The sequence below is a fragment of the Myotis brandtii genome, unplaced genomic scaffold (assembly GCF_000412655.1).
Source record: "Myotis brandtii unplaced genomic scaffold, ASM41265v1 scaffold363, whole genome shotgun sequence".
NCBI classification, from domain to species: Eukaryota; Metazoa; Chordata; class Mammalia; order Chiroptera; family Vespertilionidae; genus Myotis; species Myotis brandtii.
Window position 1 is genome coordinate 7,383,112 of NW_005363938.1, and position 14,583 is coordinate 7,397,694.

The 14,583-nt window shown below is 39.5% G+C and overlaps 1 protein-coding gene and 1 pseudogene across 1 annotated transcript in view; one reads left to right on the forward strand and one right to left on the reverse strand.

The window, feature by feature from the left end:
* The window catches only part of LOC102261798, a 1,217-nt pseudogene extending 637 nt beyond the window's left edge, over nucleotides 1-580 (forward strand).
* AUTS2 (autism susceptibility candidate 2) overlaps nucleotides 1-14,583 on the reverse strand; it is a gene marked incomplete at its 5' end in the record, with an annotated part of 1,129,652 nt that overhangs the window by 1,079,815 nt on the left and 35,254 nt on the right. The gene's annotated exons all lie outside the window — the stretch shown is intronic.

Here is a 14,583-nt window from a genome sequence, read left to right on the forward strand (position 1 = left end):
GGGCCGTAGGGGTTGGCCAGCGGGGGGAGGGGCCGTGGGCAGTTGTGAGGGGGCAATCAGGGCCCGGATTGGGCTGGTCGGCTGCTGCAGTGCGCGTCATAGCGATCAGTTGTTCTGGTTGTTCTGCCATTCTGGTCACTGGGCTTTTATATATATAGATAAAGATGAAGAGGCAGTAAAGAAACTGTTAGAAAGCGGATATCATCTAATTGATTCTGGGAAGTGTGAGATCAAAGTTACAAAACCCAAAGAGGTATACAGGCAGCAACAGCAACAATAAAATGAAGGAAGAGGTGCTGCAGCTGGTGGACGAGGAGGTACTAGGGGTCATGGATGAGGTCAGGGCCAAAACTGGAACCAAGGATATAATAACTATTATGATCAAGGATATGAAAATTACAATAGTGCCTATGGTGGTGATCAAAACTATAGTGGCTATGGCGGCTATGATTATACTGGGTATAACTATGGGAACTATGAATATGGACAGAAATATGCAGACCACAGTGACCAACAGAGTACTTACTGCAAGGCATCTCGAGAGAGTGGCAATCATCAAAACAATTATCAGCCACACTGAAAGAGGACACTAGAGGAAATAGAAGGAGATTGCTAAAACAACCAACCATCTTGCAGGATGACATTGGAGATTGGTCTTCTGTTCATCTAAGATGATTATTTTGTAAAAGACTTTCTACTTTACAAGTAGATAGCTGCCAATTAGTTTTCTTAGTTTTTACTTTGTCTTTTGCTGTTATGAATTTGTGTTTATACAAATTTTATTTGTATGATTTCATGTTAAACCTCAAATAAATGCTCCCTTATGTAAAAAAAAAAAAAAAGAAAGAAAAGAAAATGACAAATTTCCTAATTTACAGAAGAGGTCCTGCTTATTTATTCCTTCCTGGGTACCAGCCTAAATGCTGCTCCTGCCTACTTATTTGAACCACCTTTGAGTGATTAAGACCTTTCCCTAGTCATCCAACATAAATAGCACTGAGTTGTTAATTAAAACCCACCATAAAAAATGATAAACAACCAAATTCAGGTGCTGCATAATTTATTTACATTTATGTAACGCTTCCCCCGAGGAACTCAAGGCATTTCACAAACTTAAAATCATCTAGCAGACATTAATCTTCACAAAACTCCCAGAGGAAAGAATTTAAGGAGCATAATCAATAATAGGTCACTTACCTTCATACATACATACCTATCTCATGAAAATCCAAGAGTGTACCACTAAAATTCTGTCTAAGCCACAGATCTGAGATAAATCAAAAAACTATAAGTGATATTTTTCAGGAAACGATCCCAAAAAGAAGAAGAGTGATGACTGTTCTACTACAGTGTGGAAAAATGTCATTAAACCTTCCCTTGCATGTTTTTATTCTGTAATAAAAAGAAAAAAAAATCCCATCTCACTCCACAGTTACATCTTCTAGATCTTCTAAAAAATATATCACCTTCTCCGTGGCTCAGTGGTTGAGCGTGAACCTATGAACCAGGAGGTCGAGGTTTGATTCCCAGTCAGGGCACATGCCTAGGTTGTGGGCTCGATCCCCAGTGTGGGGCGTGCAGGAGGCAGCCAATCAATGATTCTCTGTCATCACTGATGTTTTTATCTCACTCTCATTCTCCCTTCCTCCCTGAAATCAATAAAATATATATATTTTTAAAAAATACACCACCTTGGGATAAAAGAAAAAAAGAAGAAAATTTACCAAATTCTAAAACTCATTGTCCTGAATATCCTTGACATAACTGCTCAGAGGAGAATCTGTATTTTAAATAAATACCTCAAGCTTTCCAAGGCCTTCAGAGGTATTGGTAATGTTTTATTTCTTAAACTTGGTGGTAGGTACATGCGTTTGGGGATTATATTTCTTCTTTAAACCATTTTTATAATGTATAAAATTTCTTTAGTGCTCCCCAGGAATTCTGTGCATGTAGACCAGGAACCATGCTTTGGGAACCTGTGCAGGCTACATCAGAATCTCCCTGGATACTTTATGAAGTAGAATCCCATTAGGGGTTGAATGTGTCCCCTCAAGAAAGATATGAATGGGACTACATAAAACTAAAAAACTTCTGCACAGCAAAAGAAATCATCACCAAAACAAAAAGGCAACCAAACAAATGGGAGAAGATATTTGCAAACAATACTTCCAATAGGGGACACTAATATCCAAAATACATAAAGAACTCATACAACGCAACAACAAAAATTTAAAAATGGTCATAGGACCTGAACAGACACTTTTCTCAAGAAGACATACAAATGACCAACAGATACAGAAAAAGTTCAATTTCACCAGCTATAAGGGAAATGCAAATTAAAACCATAATGAGATAACACCTCAGATCTGATAGAATGGCTATTATCAAGAACACAAGAAATAAGAAGTGTTAGAGAGGATGAAGAGAAAAGGGAACCCTCATACACTGCTGGTAGAAATGTAAATTGGTAAAGCCTCTATGGAAACAATATGAAGGTTCCTCAATAAAATTAAGAAGAGAACTACCATATGACCCAGCAATCCCTGTTGGGTATCTACCTGAAAAATTTGAAAACACTTATTCATAAAAATATATGTATACCTATGTTCATTGCAGCATTATTCATAGCAGCCAAGACATAGAAACAACCTAAGTGTCCTTCAACCAATGATTGGATAAAGAAGACCTGGTACATACATATAACAGACTACTATGCAGCCATAAAAAATGATGGATCTCGAGAGTATAATGCTAAGTAAAATAAATCAAACAATAAAGGACAAAAACCATGAGAGTTCACTCATATGTGGAATGTAAAACAGAAAGCAACAAATGAACAAATAAAACAAACTCATAGATACAGACAACAGTATGGTGATCACCAAAAAGGAAGGGAGTGGGGGGGAGAAAGAGTAAAGGGGGTCAAATATATAGTGATGGACGGAGACTAGAGTATGGGAAATGAGCACATAATGCAATAAACTGATGATGAATTATAGAATTTTATACCTGAAACTTATATGTTATTAACCAATATTATCCCAATACATTTAATTTTTTTAAAAAGATATAGTGAAATCCTAATTCTCAATACTTCAAAATGTGACCTTATTTGGAAACAGGGTTTGCTGTAATTCATTAAGATGAGGTCATACTGGAATAGGGTGGGCCCCTAATCCAATATACATGGTGTCACAGACAATGGCCATGTGAACACTGAGACACACTGGGAGAACACCAGGTGAAGGTATTCACAAAGAAGGCAGAGATTAGAGCTAAGCAGCTGTAAAGCAAAGAACTACCAAAACCTGCCAAAGAGCTAGAAAGAGGCAAAGAAGGATTCCCTACAGGTTTTAGTGGGAGCACAGCACTGTTGACATGCTGATTTTCCGACTTCTAGCCTCCAGTATTGTGAGAGAATGTATTTTTGTTGCTTTAAGCCACCCAGTGTGTGGCACTTTGTTACAGTAATCCCTGTCTTAGGAAACTAATACAAACCCTGACTAAGAGTGGTGTTGGAAGTGCCTAACCATCTCTATATATAAAACCCTAATATGTAAATGGACCAAACGGCAGAACAACCAAACAACCGAACAACCAGTCGCTATGACGTGCGCTGACCACCAGGGGGCACATGTGGAACATGGTGGGCATCAGCTGCAGTGGGATGGTGAAGCAGTTGAGTGGGGACGCCAGACTAAGGTGGGGTGCTGGTCGCTGTCATCAGGGCAAGCCTCTGGTGGTTACTGAAAATTCTTTACTCCCACGTGCTGTGGTCCTGCCAGGTGCTTGCACCTGCTGCCAGCGCCAGCTCCACTCGCACCCGCTACCAGCACCAGAGCCGCCACTCACACCCCCTGCCGGCACCCAGCGCCAGCCCCGATCACTTGGCCCTGATTGCTCAGCGCCGTCAGCAGGTGCGAGTGGTGGCTGCCAGTCCAGATCGCCCCTGAAGGCTTCTCCACCTCTCCCTGCTCCTGAGGGGCGATCAGGGCAGCAGCCACTGCTCGCACCCATGGCTGGCACCACACTGTCAGCAGGTGCAAGCTGGGGCCAGCACGTGGGAGTGGTAGTGGTGGGAGTGGGGCTGCCAGCAGACAGGAGACCAGGGGCCACTGCGGGAGGGGCCAGGTGGGGGCGCAGAGGATGGACCGAGACCCGGCCCTATGCCCACTGCAGCCTCACGGCCCACAGTTACTTTCAAGGTACACGAATTCGTGCACTGGGCCCCTAGTCAGATATAATTTTGAGAAGTCTGCTGCAGGTTCTAGAACCCTCAGAACATTTGTGCAGGAAAAGACCTCTAAATAACCACATTGTTTTGAAGATAAAAAAAAAAAACGAGTTTCATGATGAGTCTAAAATTCTCGCACATTGTTTTGAAGATAAAACAAAAAAAAAACGAGTTTCATGATGAGTCTAAAATTCTCATCACTAAAATAGTAAACTGTTATTTGGAAGTAACAATATTTTAGAAACACAATGAAATTAATTGCAAAAGAAACGAGACATAACAAGGCAGATATGTTTTTAAGTGAACAGAGAAGAGAGTTCAGGGACTAAAAGGGAGTATAAAAAAAGAAAGGTAGCCTGGCCTCCTGGTTCTGTAAAAAGAGATAGGAAATGCCCTCAGACATATATTGCTGCCCAAGTAAGTTTTAAAGGAAGTGTCTCTGAAACTTTCCCTACTGGTCTCAGTTCCTATTGTTTAATTAAAAGGTTCAAGAGAACCCTGACCTGTGCCAGGTTTGGTATAACCTTATTTGCAAAGAGCCAATATTTGGAGGAAAGTAGTGAGGAAAAAGCTATCTGGTTCCACTCTCCATCCATCCATCCTTTTAAGTGTCTGACTACAATCCATAGCAGACATACTTAGCAAACTTTAAAATACAGACTCTCAACATTTTTACAATTAAGTCACTCTGAAATGTCATGAAAAGCAATCTAGTCCCATTAAAATCTTCACACTCTCATTAAAAAAGCACTTACAGACTTGAAAATGTTCCTAATACATTATTTAAAGACACAAGATGTACAGTGACTAAAATCCTTGTATAAGGAAGAATAGTAGCAGCCTACTTTTTTAAAAAAAAATGTGCAAATTTGTGTCATAATTGGGTAATTGGCAAACTGCAGGTAGCAGTCAGGTTGTAATATACTGGTTTTAAAGATGCTTGGGGACCTCTCATTCCTTTGAAATTCCAGTCCACCCAGGAACGCTCCGCACTGAATCCTAGAATCCTAGTTTAGTTAATGGTCCCTCCTTCCTTCCAGGATTTCCAGCCCAGGAAGTGGGGAGGGGGGAAGTGTAGGGGGGAAAAATCCAGACCATATCAGCAGACACCACCATGCCACTAGTCATTTCTATAAAGTCCTGACCTCTAGTCCATTTGGTTTCCACCCTTTCAATTAAGGGTCATTGCTATTTTTATGTGTTGCCATTCAGAGAACTAAATGTGTTTTCACAGGCCCTAAATCCCTAAGGAAGCGGTTCTCAACCTGTGGGTCGTGACCCCTTTGGGGGTCGAACAACCCTTTCACAGGGGTCGCCTAAGACCATCCTGCATGTCAGATATTTACATGACGATTCATAACAGTAGCAACATTACAGTTATGAAGTAGCAACGAAAATAATTTTATGGTTGGGTCACAACATGAGGAACTGTATTTAAAGGGCCAGAAGGTTGAGAACCACTGCGCCTAAGGGAATAGCAAGAGCCCCAGGCTGGAAGTCTCTTTTCCACTCCTCTTTCCCTAGCCTCCCAAAAAACCCATACAATCCACCTTTAAGTAGGAAACTGAGTGTTGAACACTGAGGGAGTCTGACACTTGACTCCTAATGCAACTATACAATCTCTTCAAAGCAGAGATGACACATGGGAGAGTGGGGGACAATGGGGAGGTATTTCAGGCTAACCCCAATGGGTTTCACAGGTTTAAATTTGTTTAGTTTCTTCCAATGAAATTTCTGAAAATGTTGAGTTTGTACAAAAGATAAGATTTATGACTCCTATTTCCTTCCTCTAATTATATGTCAGTGCACAAAGCTCTCAGCCTCCAAATCTATAAAATGAAAGGGGTGGACTTCTTAAAATTTAAGTTCCTCTCTCTAAGTCATTTGTGAGTTCTTAAGTTGCAATGAAATGCCAGGTCAAAATATATATACATATATATCTATATCTATCTACATATATACACACATACATATACATATACACAAATATATGACTTTTACTGCTTGATAATTTTGACTGCAATTATCAAAAACAAATTTTATATGGCTTAGAAATATTTTTTAAACACCTGATCAGGAAATCAATATTTGTTTTCAAGCAGAAGGAAGACAGTGGTTGTTTTGTTTTGTTGTTTTTTTGGTTCCTTCCCCACCCCTATAATCTTACTCACTTCTACTATACTATATCATGATACCATTGCTGGTATGAAAAATGAAACTGAATAAATGTAACATTTCCATCATTTTTCTACAATTAGTCAAATTGTCATTCAATGAGCACCTATTATGTGCTTGGAGCTTTATGTAATTATTTCATTCTTTTTAGATAGATGTCAAAATCCCAATTTTACCAAGAGGAAACCTAGAGATAAAGCAAGTTTATCACAGTCAGAAAAGTAGAACACTGGGGGAAGGATCCTGAGAGACCTCTACATCTCAACCTATGAATGAATAAATGAACAAACGAATGACAAACTGAATTTCAAAAGTTTAAAAAAAAATAAAACTCAGGAATAAGAAATTAAGAATTCACTATGTAAGTTTCTACCATTGAGGCTTTTTTAAAGCAACATTTTTTTTTTCATTAAGTGTTCCTGCTTGATAATCAGACACTTAAAAACCAAGGGCATTATGTTTTGGATCATCATTTTGCCCAGAAAGAAAAAAGTCTAGGAATTCTCTACACATAGCTATGACTAACGGTGAGCAAAGAACGGGTATGGTTGCAATTAAACACCAGCTCAATGGCTGCCAGGGGGGCACTGCCATCCTGCAATCTTTGTACTTAGTTGTTATCTCTTGCTTTTGATACACACAGAATAAGAGGATGGTGGGGAGGGGAAGACTGCCTTAGTTAGCTCGGGCTGCCATAATGAAATACCATAGCCTGGGTAGTTTTAACAACAAACATTTGTTTTCTCAGTTCTGGAGGCTATAAGTCTAAGATCAAGGTGCCAGCATGGTCCGTCTCTGACCAGAGTTCTCTTCCTGGCTTATAGACTGCCACGTCTCTCTCTCTAACTTCACATGGCAAGGGCAAAGACACAGTGTGCCTCTTTTTATAAGAGTACCAATCCCAACATGAGGGCTCAGCCCTCAAGTCTCATCTAAATCTAATAATCTCCCAAATGCTTCATCTCTAAATACCAACACATTGGGGGTAAGGCCTTCAACATATGAATGGAGGTACATAATTCAGTCTATGGTAGGGAATTTCTTCAAATTAAGTAAATGCTACTACTGGAGTGTTGGGTAGGGAAGCAAAAGATTGAAAAGGCCTCAAATCTTGCTTTCACCTATAGCTGATGAGAGCTTAATACAAAAACACCATAGGGCCCAGCCAGCATGGCTCAATGATTAAGTGTCGACCTATGAACCAGGAGGTCACAGTTCAATTCCCAATAGGGGTATATGCCCAGGTTGCAGGCTCGATCCCCAGTGTGGGGCATGAAGGAGGCAGCCAATCAATGATTCTCTGTCATCACTGATGTTTCTAACTCTCTCTTCCTCTCTGAAATCAATAAAGATGTATTTGGAAAAAAAAAAACAACTATAGGGCTAGAAGCTTTACTGAACAGAAGTATTTTCAGTCAATTAGTCAATGGTTATTGAGGCTCTACTATAAAGTAAGATATTTAAGCACAGATGCAAAAGAAGAAACAAACAAAAAATTTTAATTATGGTTTCTATCTTTCATAGGTGTGGCTGACAAGCTCTTAAGGTGGTCCCGGTGATCCTCACCCCCAGGTGTCCATGCTCTTCCCTTGTATGATCCTCTCTCCTTGGGTGTGGGAGAAATCTGTGACTTGCCTCTAACCTCTTGGATACAGCTAAGATGACAGATATTCATGATTAAATGACAAAAAAACTGTGGTATCTGCCTTGTTTTCTCTCTGGTTGGCTATGAGAAAGTGAGCAACCATGTGAAAGAACCACACGTCACAAGAAACTGTGGGCAGCCTCCAGGGGTAGAGAGACCCTAGTCAGCAAGAAAATAAGATCCTCAGTTCTACAGCTGCAAGGAAATGAATTCCACCAACAACCTGAGTGAGCTGGGAAGCAGACCCTTCCCCAGATAAGCATTCAGATGAGACTCCAGCCCTGGGCAACATTATCTTGACTGAAGCCTTGCAAAGAACCCAACTAAGCCTGGCTGGTGTGGCTCAGTTGGTTGAACATCATCTCATGCACCAAGAGGTCACTGGTTCAATTCCTGGTCAGGACACATGCCTGGGTTGCAGGCTAGAACCCCAGTGGGGCATGCAGGAGGCAGCCAATTGATGATTCTCTTTCATCAATGTTTCTATCTCTACCTCTCCCTTCCTCTCTCTATAAAAGTAATGAAAACATTTAAAAAAAAAAGAACCCAACTAACCTGTGCCCACAGAAACTATAGGATAATAAATGTGTTATTTTAAGCCACAAAAACTTTACGTTTGTGGTAATACTATTATACAACAGTAGGTAACTAATACAAGGTAATTTTCTTGAATGTACCATTTAAAATTTTTAAATTCTCCTTTCCCTCAGAAATCAACAATTGTTTTGGAGTATGTGGGGGAGGAAATAGGGACATTATTTATCTTTCAAGGAAAATAACAGAAAGGAGCCTAAAATAAATGCCTGGAATTGTATAATCACAGATCTATTCATAATCAGAATGTTATCAAATCTAACCATTGAAAGCACTGAAATTCAGAAAGATTCAGTGACATATCCAAGGAGACACAATATATTCATACAAAAGCTAGGAGCCATCTTCCTATACACAAGGCTTTTCCACCCAAGGCAATTTCTTGTCTCAACTCTAAATGAAAACACTCAAAATGTATCTATCAAGTACAGTTCTTCCTAGATTGAGGATGGCAAACCAACCAAATATTTCTTTTGCAGTTAAGACTTCATAGCACCTCACTGAATATAGTTATGTATATGGTCTATGTAGAAAAATGGGATGAATTTGTCCTGATTCATGTATATGAACAAGCTGTTTAACTGTCTTTTTTCTTTTTGTCTCCCCTCCCAAAGAAAAAAGAAAAAAAATAGCTTAAGAACTGTAGCCTTTTGAGAGTCCTGGGTAATGTAGTTTTACTACATAACAAGCAGTGTTACTGATCCAAAACGGGTTGGGGGAGGGAGTAGGGGAACTAAATGAACAAAGCCATTTAACCTAAAAATGAATCCACTTTTAAAGCTTCTCCACGGAAGTGAATCCTCCCCCGAGAATCATGGAATGTCAGCATTAGAAGAAATTGTGCTAATTCTGGAAGGTTAAGTAACTTACCCAAGGTCACAAAGAAAATGAACTACAAAATCAAGTTAGGTTACCTTCCAGTTGAGTTATTTCCATTGCACCATATTGAGAATCAGTCCGCCCCCTCAACTGCATATGGCTACAAATACTTTAAAGGGAAATCTTCTCATCAATCAACACCTTGACCTTGGGCATCTAATACAACCACTAGTAGGGGACAGAATACCAAACTGAACTTATTCTTAGGATATTCCAAATGAAATGCGGGACATAAGAGAAAGGTCCTGCAAAAACTAATGACTATAAAACATTTATGTGAAATAAAAACACTTCATGATATGAAATTGTTGAGCTTCTACAGAAAAGGAAATTGAATTCTTTAAACTGGAGTCATATTCAGGCACTCAAGGAGGGGAAAGCTAGGGGGGACAGAGGGGAGGGGGGATAAAAGAAGCCATACTCTTAATAACACTACCATCTTCTCAATCTATGTTTTGTATAAACCCATTTTTATTTATTGAATTTACTTAAAGTGAGTTAGTTACCTTTCATAGCTCCCGTGCTTGTCTAAACAAAACAGCCAGTGTGCACTGTGGATTTTGGTACATGCTGTGCCTGCAAGGCCCTGGAGATATAGGAACATAGGGCCAATGAACAGAGGTGTAAGCAAGGCTCTAACTACAGATGATAAGATTAATTCTAGAGCAAGGAAAGAATACAGAAACCTAGTCATCTGAGTTTTGATGTATGAGTAGAACTTAGTCTAGGACAGGGGTGGGCAACCCCTGGCACACAGGCCAAACATGGCACGCCAGTAACTTCTGCTGGCATGCGAAACCCTCTCTTATAATCTTCCATTTACAATTTTTTTCTTAATATCGACTTTTTTATTTTTCAGATAAATTCAGTGTAGGTGCATCTTAGATAAATAAATAATTTTACATAACATGTATACATTAAAAAATAAATGTACTTTTCATCATCATATACTGTGTTTTTGTCGCTCAAATGAATTTTATTATTTCTTCAAGGTTCTTCACATACGTACACCTTAAGAGACATCAAGTAGGCGTAACATGTTCTCAAAAAATTAGGGTTGGCACGCAGAAGAATTTTGAGTCAGAGATTTTGCTGGTTTTGGCACGCACTCACAAAAAGGTTGCCCACCCCTGGTCTAGGATCTAGAGGGGATCCAGCTAATATGGTTTTGGTTTATTATATAAACAGTAACCCTGTTCTAAATTGGGGGGAAAATACCATTCCGTCCTCTGTCCTATTTCTGTTCATTACTCATTTGAGTTCTTTATTGCTATAATCTGTTTACCTGTCTTCTTCCTCCACTGGACAGCCAGCTCCTTAAGGAGCACATACAACACAGACACCTTTCATCATTATTTCAGTACAGTGCCTAGCTGGGAAGCCTTTGACAGAAATTAAAACTCTACCATTCAACTTCCATAATGGCAAAACAACTATTCGATCACTTGCAACTTCCATTTATCTCTGTACCACCTAACCTTAAATCTCCAATGAAGCAAGACAGTAATTTTTTAAAGGAAAAAAAAAAACCTACAGTCTACCACGACTTCACACAGAGCTGACAGAAGCAGTGCTTAACATGTAAGTTCCATCACTGTGTAATTAATTATTCTTAGCTAATGTTGCTGCTTTGATTTATTCCATATTACTACTCTCTATACCAACCTTTCCCTTTCACAGGTCACAATTCTGCAGGATATTAACAACTATTCCCTGGGGGAGTAGAATGGATAGGATTCTGAGTTCAAATTAGTTTGGGAAATGTTTGGTTAAACAAAGTCATTTTAAGGCAGACAACTCAGTGCTTTCAATGTGCTACTATTAAAGTGAATTTCCAAGAAAGAAATGTGGTATTTATGGGTGTTTCATTTAGCCTCAGAGCATCTTGGTCTCATTCTTCTACACAAGGTGAGGAATACTTTCTGGGAAATTTATTCAAGTTAACAGCATTTACCGGCTGAAGAAAACAATAAATCTCAGTGGGAAATCTTCAGTAAATATAAGCAAGACTGACAAGTGGATTCATTGTTTCATTCATACAACCAGTATTTACTGAGCCCTGCCCTATAAAAGAGACAAAGGCCCTGCACTCACAGAGCTTAAATCCAGTGGAAGGGAAGAATGCCCTCCATCCCCAGCTTGGGAGATAAAGAAGTCTTTCTAGTCTCCTTGAGGCTGGACACTAGTTCTTTTATAGCCCCAAGCACCTGGTGGGTGTTCTGTAAATAACTGCTAGCAGCCGGATCATAGTCAAGTCTGTAGACATTTTCCAAATTCCCATGAAAATCAATCAAAACAGTAATAAAATGGACTGCTGAAATCCATGTTTGGTTATTTGATCATGTGGATAAGCTTCTATAAAGATACTCATTTTGAAGAATAATTATTCAAGACAAGACCTAGGAGGTGCCTTAGAAATCATCCACTTTATCCCCTTGAATTTCCTGAGAGGAAACTGAGGCCAAAGAGGTTAAGTGCTTGACCAAGATCATACTGGCTGTGCCAAACTTGGCGGCTTCGTTGGCTGGAGTGCTGTCCCGTACACACACATACACACAAAAGAGTGTGGGCTGGATTCCGGGTCAGGGCATAAACCTAAGCTCCGGGTTTGATCCCTGGTTGGGGCTCATAAGGAGGGCAACCGATGGATGTTTCTCTTTCTCTCTCTCTCTCTCTCTCTCTCTCTCTCAAATCAATAAAAAACATGCCCTCAGGAGAGGATTAATTTTTTTTAAAAGGGTCATACAGACTGCAAGTGATAGCAAAGACAGCAATGCAGCTGCAAAAGGCCTTGACCATCTGCCACCTGGGGCTTCTCTCCATCCAGAGTCAATGGTTTTATGAACTAACAATCCACTGCTTTCTTAAGAAGGTAAGAAGTTATTTCATCAGTGACAAATTCTCTAAGTACTGTCACAGCACAGATATCATTTTGATCATATCCAAACCCACCTTTATAGAATCATGGAATAACCTGGGCAACCAGGAAAAATGAGCAACAGGGTAGCCTTTGGGTGCCTTTGGGCACAACAACAGGTTTCAAGCCAACTAACATCAAAGAGTATGCTCTTCTGAAGACGGATTATAATAAATACTTCAAATATGATCAGAAAATTAAAAGCCTAGCAGAGTGGACGTTCAGTCAGTCCTAGGTTCAGCCCACAGAGTGCTCTCTGTAACCTGCTGAATGACCCTGGACCACAAGCTAATTCTTTCTCCATCTAGAAGGGGTTGGACTAGAGGTTATAAAGGCCCCTTAGGGTCTCAAATTCCATGATTTGCTTAATTTATGTCAGCAACAAAGAACCTGTCATCCTCCTCTTGGGCTACAACCAGTTTTGTTCTTTTTTGAGGCAGGATCTGCTACATTTGCATCAAGTACTGAATGTTACAGGACATAAAATAGATAAGTACTCTCTAGGTACATTTTATTATACTTCCCTATCATTTAACATACAATAAAGAGATGTACTATGAAATATTATGGAACCTAAGAGTACATTATCCCAGACTGGTCTAACTAGCATGGTGTCTAATTCCTAGAACTTACAATTTTAATAAAACTCTGTGATAATTCACTAAGGGGGAAAGAAAAAAGTCACTGGAAAAAAATTAAAATACAGAAATGTTAAAACTTCTCTTTAATTCCCCTTTTCTCCTGGTTTACCAACTTTTGCTGCAGACATTATTTAGAACTGGCAAACTGAAAAGTTCCAAACAGAAACTGTATTCAGAAGCTGCTTTCCACCAGAAAGCAGACACATCTGCACCCCACTGTGAATCAAATCACAGGTAGGCCAAAGGGCAATACCTGGGCCCTGGGAAAAGCTTTTGCTTTACCTGCCTCAATTCCTGGCTAAATTCCTCATTTCCAGGGGAGGTGAGACCTCAGATAAGAGGTCAATTCAATGCATTTTGACATCCAAATGGCAATACTGTTGGGAGTAAATTAAAACATCTACTGAGAATGAAATTGGAGAGGTGAAAATATTAGAGAAAGAAAAAATAATGTGCGTGTTGAATTTTAACAAAAATTGAGGCTGGTGTCACCAGAGAAGAAAAAGAGGAATTAAGGAAGCTGCACTGCATATGAAATGAGAATTTTACAACAGGTTTTAAATGTAACCGTACAAAGTACCATCCTGGAAAAAATCTTAGTACTGTAACAATCTGGGATATACCTTGATAAGAGAACTCCAACTTCTGCTTGGTCATTAACTTGCTCTTGAGCAAGATGTTACTTAATCTTTCTGAGCCTCAGTTTGCTCGGCTATAAAATTGGGGCGGGGGTATCCCAGATATTCTGAAAGATTTTTTTTTAAATCTTAACTCTCCTGCAAATCTATACTATTCATTCAGTGAACAATGAGCACCTGGCTGTGAGTCCAACTGCATATACAACTTTCAGACACTGCAAATACAGAAAATAAGATTCAACACCAGCTCTTGAGTGTTCTGGCCTAGTGGTTTAGACAAGTAAGGAAAATATAGAACAATGCAGTAGATACCCTAACACAAATTTAGACAAGGTGCTGTGATAGCTTCTCCAAGGCTACCCTAGATGGAGATGACAGAGTTTATCCTTCTCCTCTAGTCATGGGTTAACAATCAATCCTTGGGCTTTGCCAACTCAGGAAGGTAATACATTTTTTCATAAACCGAGCAAAGCTATCCACTTCTTGTTTTGATTTTACATCTATATTCCTTAGGTGAGTCCTTATTCATATGAAAAATATTGTTTCAGAATTTTCCTTGAGAGAAAAATAAACCACTTCTGTAAAATAAACAGCTACTTTTTATTCCCTACCTTTACAAAAAAAATACCATTATTAAAATAATCAAACTCTATTGTATCTATGAGGTAAGCTGGCTTCTTCCACTTGATACTGGGAACAGAGCATCTACACTAATAAAAGAGAAACATGGTAATTAGTGTACGACCGCTACCCTTCCCATTGGCTAATCAGCATATCCTTATGCAAATTAACTGTCAGCCAAGATGGCGGCCGGCAGCCAGGCAGCTGGAAGCGAACATGAGGCTTCCTTGCTTCAGTGA